Consider the following 6,706-nt stretch of genomic DNA (forward strand, 5'->3'; position numbering starts at 1 on the left):
CACCCTGAACTTGCTTTAGCCGGAGCATACCCAGGCGTCATGGTCAGTGGGTATCTTGCAGCTTCAAAGGTTAGTCCACTGCTCAAAGGGAGACATTGCAATGACCCAGGATTCCTGGCAGATTTTATTTCAGTTGCTGGAAGTTCCTCAACAAGGCACACAAGCTCTCCAGCTGCCTGGAGAGCCTGTGAAATGCATGCAGCAGGGCTCCCGGACAAGGTTTAGAAAGCAGCTTGCACTACAGATCCAGCCCAGTCTCTGCATCTTGATTTCACTAGAACAGATGTTATCTGCAAGCAATTAACATACTTGTCATCACCAGGGAGACAGACACAGAGTTCTTCAGGTCGTTGCTTACAATGTTTTAATGTACCCTAAAGAAAAGTGTGCTCAAAGCAAAAATTTCACATTGATATTAAGACAGCATTCATTGAAAAAAGGGGCGTGTGTCTATTGTTTTTCTCTCTCAGTTTTTAGAAAAAAAATTCTAATATTTCTTATCATTAGAGAATAAAATTCACCGGCAACATAAAACACTAATGTAACTGGCAATGCAATTTTAACAAGGTTAACTGTGATTGTTATCTACGTTCATACATTGATTGACAGAATTTGCCATTTGATTTATTTTCATCCATTTCAATTTATCAAAATTACTTGATTTTATATGTTTCTATATGTTGATTTTATGTTTCATATTTTAGTATGTGATTTGTAATATTTACATAAAAGTAAAATAATAAAATGTTGATGTTATGCCTTGAAAGATCAATATGATGAAAATGTTTGATAATAGTCTAAGTAAGATGTTCTAGCATAGATGATAGAAGAAAAACAAAGTAACAATTTTAAGTTCTTAAATTGCTTAAAAAATGCCGAAACAACATAATATGTTTCTATTAGACAGATACACTTTTGAAACTAAATTATTTCCTTATAGCCTGACTCTAACCTGATTGTCCTAAGTATCTGCCCTCATTTAATTCATAGTTTTTATTTAACATTCATTTGTTCACTTTTTAGAAGATAGTGACAATTTGAAAGATTTCATACTCTGACCACAAACATTCCTGCAGAGGTTGAGTAATTTCCTCTTTTCTCTCATATTTTCATTAATACTAAGGCAGCAGGGATACTCTCAAGGCAATGCCATCCAGTCAGCTCAACTGGCTTCAGGATGTAAGCTTCAGTCACAAAAGAGACCCTGATGCAGAGTCTACGCTAAACAGCAGTATTGTATCTGAAGTGATGTAATAGTTACTGCTACTGAATGAAGACATGGGGCAGTCAACATGTCATGGGCTGAAATCTGATGCTCTAGGTCACCTTCAGAGTCCACGGTTTTACTAACTGATGGCCTTCAAAACTATTTTTATCCAAAGGAAGTTTTTATTTTATCTAAAAGTGATTATTTTATTCAGAAACATGCCTTACGTTGTGTAAAGTGATCGCTAAAGCTTAACAGAACAAATACTGTTTATTTTGGAAGATTTCCCCCCCTTTTCCATTATATCAGAATTCCACTGTACTTCCCCATTTATCTTTACAGTCTCATCACCTATGAAGCTGCCCTGTAAGGAGTAACTATTGAAACATCTGCTAATGTTGATGACATGAAACCTCTCCAAGCAGAACCTGGATAACATGACCTTTTTGCCTAAGGGAGAAGTGAAATCCTGATAACCTCATGTGATGCCCTTAGAGCATTTCTTGACCAGTCCTTCACAAAAAACCTGTCAAGACACTGAGGTGACAAGCCTGTGTGTATTTTAGAGAAGAGGGACATTCAGTCATTTCAAGAATGCTTTATCAGGGTTGACTCTAGTTGGAATGTGTGACTCATCTGTGAACTTATTGATCCATTCAGTAGGCTTCCTGAAAGCACATTTCTTACAACAATTGACAAGACAAACACTAACTCCTTGTCCCAAAAGACTTCTTCTGCTGGACAAGATTAGAAATAAAATATGTAAACCCGTAATTAAATGAAGAAATATGTTAGAAGGATAAACTTCCAGTAAAAAGGAACCAACAAGTTACTATGACAGAGATAAGCAGGGGAAGGGGGACAGTTGGTTAGAGAGTATCTGGAATTGGATATATAAGGTGTGGCATTAGCAGGGCAGAGATCGGGAGGTCCCAAACTAACAGGCTGACTAGAGCATAGTAGATTCTAATAGTTCTCAGAAGCTAATATGGGTGATGCCCAGCAAGGGGATTGGGAATATCTAGAAATATTTTCAGAATAGCAACAGTGGTGTTACTGGCTAATATGGGCTCTTGTACAGTGAAATAGTAGTGCCAATATTTTGAAATTACATTCTTAGAGAACTTCAAGTGGGCAGTGTTCTAACAATGAAATCATTTATATGCTAGGATAAGAGCTTTTCTTTTGTTCCAATGAAGAGCTATTGAAAGACACAAGAGTGAGAAGATGTATTTTTATTAATATGAAAACATACTCTGCATTGAAGGTGAAAGGTAATTGCTTAACATCCTTTCCTCTCTTCATGTCTATTTTATGTGTGCTTATAGTCTTATTAGCCTCTTGAGAATAGAGGCTATCAGTCTTGCTTATTACTGCATATTGTGAAATCTTGCTTAGTTAAAATTTTATTCTGAATATTCATGTGTGTATATGCATATGTATGTACATGCTCGAATGTGTGCCCTTGCATGTGGTTGGCAGAGGTCCTCTGCTTCTCTGAACTTTTTTTTTTTTTGAAGCACAGTCTCTCACTGAACCTAGAACTAGTCAATCTAGCAAGATAGTTGACAACCAAGCACCATGTATTCCAGAGTTAGAATTAAGTCACAATTCACCACAGTCAGTTTTCTACATAGATACTTGAGACTTGACTTCAGTTTCTCTAATTTCATAACAATTTATTGAGCCATCTCTCTAGCCTCTTTAATTAACATGTAAAATTTTATTTATTTTATTTTTATGTGTGCACCATGTTTATTCCTAATGTGTCGCGACTGCCTTGACCAGCAAAGAAGACTCGACTCGGGAACTCTTCTCCAAGCGGTTTATTCAGGAACCTTGAAACAGTCTTCTTCTCCCCTGGGAAAACCAGCCCACAGCTTATATGGCCTAGGCATAGCCAACCCCAGCACGCCACTTGGCGACAGCAGATAGGTCCACATACACTGAAGCAAGCTGTGGACCTGAGCCTTGACCAAATATGGAGTTGTTTACTCCGAGAGTGCTCACCGTTGGGAGGGTGGTAGGCAGGAGCTGGCGCCATTTTTAAGGTAAGGCATGTTGCAGCTCTCCACACTAATGCCCATGGAAGTCAGAAGGGGGAGGCAGATCGCTGCACAGGCCTGTGAGCTGCTGTGTGAGGGCTGAGAATCAAACCTGGGTCTTTTGTAAGAGCAACCAGTGCTCTTAACTGCTGATCATTCTCTCCGGCCCTTGTAATTATTTTTATTGTTAATAGCTGTGCTCAATACTTACTAATTTCTACCCACTAGAACTATGAGCTGGATTATTTGTCTTCACAATTATAATGGTTTCTATTTTGTGTCATAACTTTATTTGAGATTTTCTTTATTGTGGCTAAGATTTTAATGAGAGGATATTTGCATGAACTGACAAACATTTGTTGTCTCTTTAGCCTGCAGTTACTGTATGCAATCCCGCAGTACCTAAGAGTCAGTTTGTTAGGATTGCTACAACAACTACTATAGAAATTTTGTGGCTGATATTGGGGAAATATAGGAACTCTAATATTGAGCTGACCTCCAGATTATAGATAGCACATTCTAAATGTGTCTCCATGTGCTTGAAGTGATAAGACAGTTCTTGGACCTCTTTAATAAGGATGGTAATTCATTTTATTAGAACTAGTCGCCTTTAAAAGACTCCTCTTCCTAGTACCATTATTGTGGTGATTAGGTATCGTCATATGAATTTGGGTGGTAAAAACAGAGAGAGGAAGAGTACAGAGGGAGAGGAGAGAAAAAGGCTACAATCAGAGACTTTTGGGAAGAGGCCCCAGAGGTGGAAGAAACAGGAAACATTAAGGCAGATCAGATCACAATGCAGCAAAGAAAAAAGCTCATCTCCTAGTTTCACTACTCACCACGAATACTCATAATTATGTCAAACCTTTCTTCCTCTGTGCCTTGCTCCTTAAGCTTTTTATTTTGTCTTCTCACATCAATGAGTCAATCATTTTAAAATTATAATAATTATATCTAACTTGTCAGATATAGTAAATTAAATGCAGACTAGAATGGTGATGAAAATAGTCCTTTAAAAATTAGAACTCTAGCCAGGCGGTGGTGGCGCACGCGCAGATCTCTTTGAGTTCGAGGCCAGGCTGGTCCGACAGCCTCCAAAACAATACAGAGAAACTCTGTCTCGTAAAACCAAAAAAAAAAAATTAGAACTCTAAGAGCTGGGCAGTGGTGGCTCATGCCTTTAATCCCAGCACTTGGGAGGCAGAGGCAGGCTCTGTGAGTCCAAGACCAGCCTGGTCTACAAAGCAAGTTCCACGACAGCCAAGGCTACACAGAGAAACCCTGTCTCAAAAAACCAAAGGGGGGGAAAAAAAGAAAAACAAAATTATAATCCTTCCCTTTCCATCTCTTTTATAATTATACCTGTTTTCACAAAGTAAAGATAAAACCATTTTATCACACCACATATTATAAAATAATTGGCTTCTTATTTAATAAAATTTAATGCTGGATTTGTGTTTGCTGAAAGTTATCTAAAATCAGATTTTGCTATTGTAGCAGCCATTCCCAAGTCTTAGTGGCATATCGTGTACTCTGCTATTGTAGACTCTAGCCTGCATCGTTCCATTCATCCTGGGAGAACAGAGGCTGAACCATTTTGCATCAGTAACAATTGAAACATGGAATATGCTCAGTGACTGGGAAGGGGAAGAATTATTACTAGTATTACTGGTGGAATTTTCACCTCCTGAAACTGGAAATGATACATTCTCACTTCACTGGTCAAGACTAGTCACATTACGGTTTTAACTGTAAGGGGGCTAATGCAGAAGCGTGAGCAGAAAGAAATTAGTTGAGTAACCCTTACTGTCTAATGCTGTTCACATCACTTTTGGAAGGGTAACAAACCTAAGGCTTTTCATTGATAGTTGTTGGATCATATTTCTCTTTCAAGTCTGGACTGTGTGTCTACTCCTGCTTGTCTTCAGTCAGGGCACAGTGAGTATCATCCATTCACTAGTTGCTCCAGATGCATTTTTACAGTTCTCCTTCATGTGCAATATTAAATAAACAGATGCCATTCCTAATTAGGACTCTCCGTTTCCTCCTACCAAATATAAAATGTACCAAGTCGCTTTCAAATTAGAGGATTTCTTTGTTTATTTATATATCTCATGATCTTGGAACAGGGTTTGCCAGGCTAGGTAGTCTTAGAGCTGTTGACTGTCCCAAGTGAACTCTTCATTTGCTGATTGACTTCAAGCACAATTTCAAGAAATATGAGGTCATCTTCCAATTTTTAAATGAGATGCAGTTGTTCTATATTTCCCAAGTGACATACAGTGCTGGCAGCAGCACCTAGATGGTGTCATCATCATTGTAACACTGATGTTACAAATGTTCAGCTGTATTTTTACTTATGTTAGAAAACTGAATTATATCAATAAATTTGCAGAAAAAGAAACATGGCTTAAGTGTTTTTTTAGAATTATCATTCAAATATAGTTCTAACATTCAACTTGAACACTGCTATGAAACATTTCTGGAGCTGTTGCATAGTCATCTGAATCATGCTGTCAAAGGAATTATTGTATCAATTTGAAAGTTAAGATTAAGGACTTCTGTGTTCTAGAATGTTCCATTCATTCCTAGGAATCATTTATTTAAGTGATTGGCCATGTTTATTGACCTTTTGTCTTTTTTCTCTGTCTTTTACTATTAGATCCTGAGTTTAAAAGTGGGATATTTTCTGGCCACTTTTAACAAGAACAGTTTGGGGCTGCCAAGGTGGCTCAGAGGTAAAGTGCTTGCCACACGAGCTTTCTGATCTGGGTTTGATCTCCATAGAGCCTGTATTAAGGTGGAAGGAGGAATTCACTTCATGAAGTTGACCTCTGACATGCAAATGCATCTTGAATCCTCTAGAATGGCAGAATTCTAATTTCTGTATAAGACTTGTCAAGGATGAGAACTCATGGAAATCCTAACATTTTTTGTAAGCAATAAAATGATTCCATCTACTTTTAAAAAGCTTCTGATTGTATTGTGATATGGTTAGACACTGCATCTTCTTACAATCAAGCAGTTAATTCATGTGTTTGATTAAATTGGGCAAATATATCTGGTGGGATTTTTGTCTTCATTTATGAACCAAGAACAGTTTTCTATACAATTTTCTCCTTCTTCTAAGTGTTCCTTCCCTGAGAAAGCAGTTGATGAATTAACCAGACCAAGGAATATTTAGTTCTTCTAAATAAGGCTGGAGTTTAAAGAATATATCTCAGTAGCTGCTTCCCAGGGCTCTAAATGCTGGTGTGGTCCTGAATTTATCATAACAATTAAGCACATCTTCAATCTTGTTGCCCGGAGCATACAATTCTTTGGACCCTCTGGAATCGATAATGCTTCTCTGAGAAGTAATATGTACTTTTCATTCAGATAAACTGCTCAAAGGTAATGCAAGTAGGCAATGCCCAGGAGAAGCCAGGAAAGGGATTGGAAAAGTTGTGAGGAG

General features: G+C 37.8%; 1 long non-coding RNA gene across 1 annotated transcript; it reads left to right on the forward strand.

Moving 5' to 3' along the window:
- Positions 1-1,554: 1,554 nt before the first annotated feature.
- LOC121144451 lies at positions 1,555-6,153 on the forward strand. Its single transcript, XR_005881804.1, has 4 exons — positions 1,555-1,749; positions 2,377-2,481; positions 2,996-3,258; positions 5,915-6,153. It is a non-coding gene; the product is annotated as an uncharacterized LOC121144451 (long non-coding RNA).
- The last annotated feature ends 553 nt before the right edge of the window (positions 6,154-6,706 follow it).

Source organism: Mesocricetus auratus, unplaced genomic scaffold (assembly GCF_017639785.1).
Source record: "Mesocricetus auratus isolate SY011 unplaced genomic scaffold, BCM_Maur_2.0 Super-Scaffold_100018, whole genome shotgun sequence".
Lineage (NCBI taxonomy): Eukaryota > Metazoa > Chordata > Mammalia > Rodentia > Cricetidae > Mesocricetus > Mesocricetus auratus.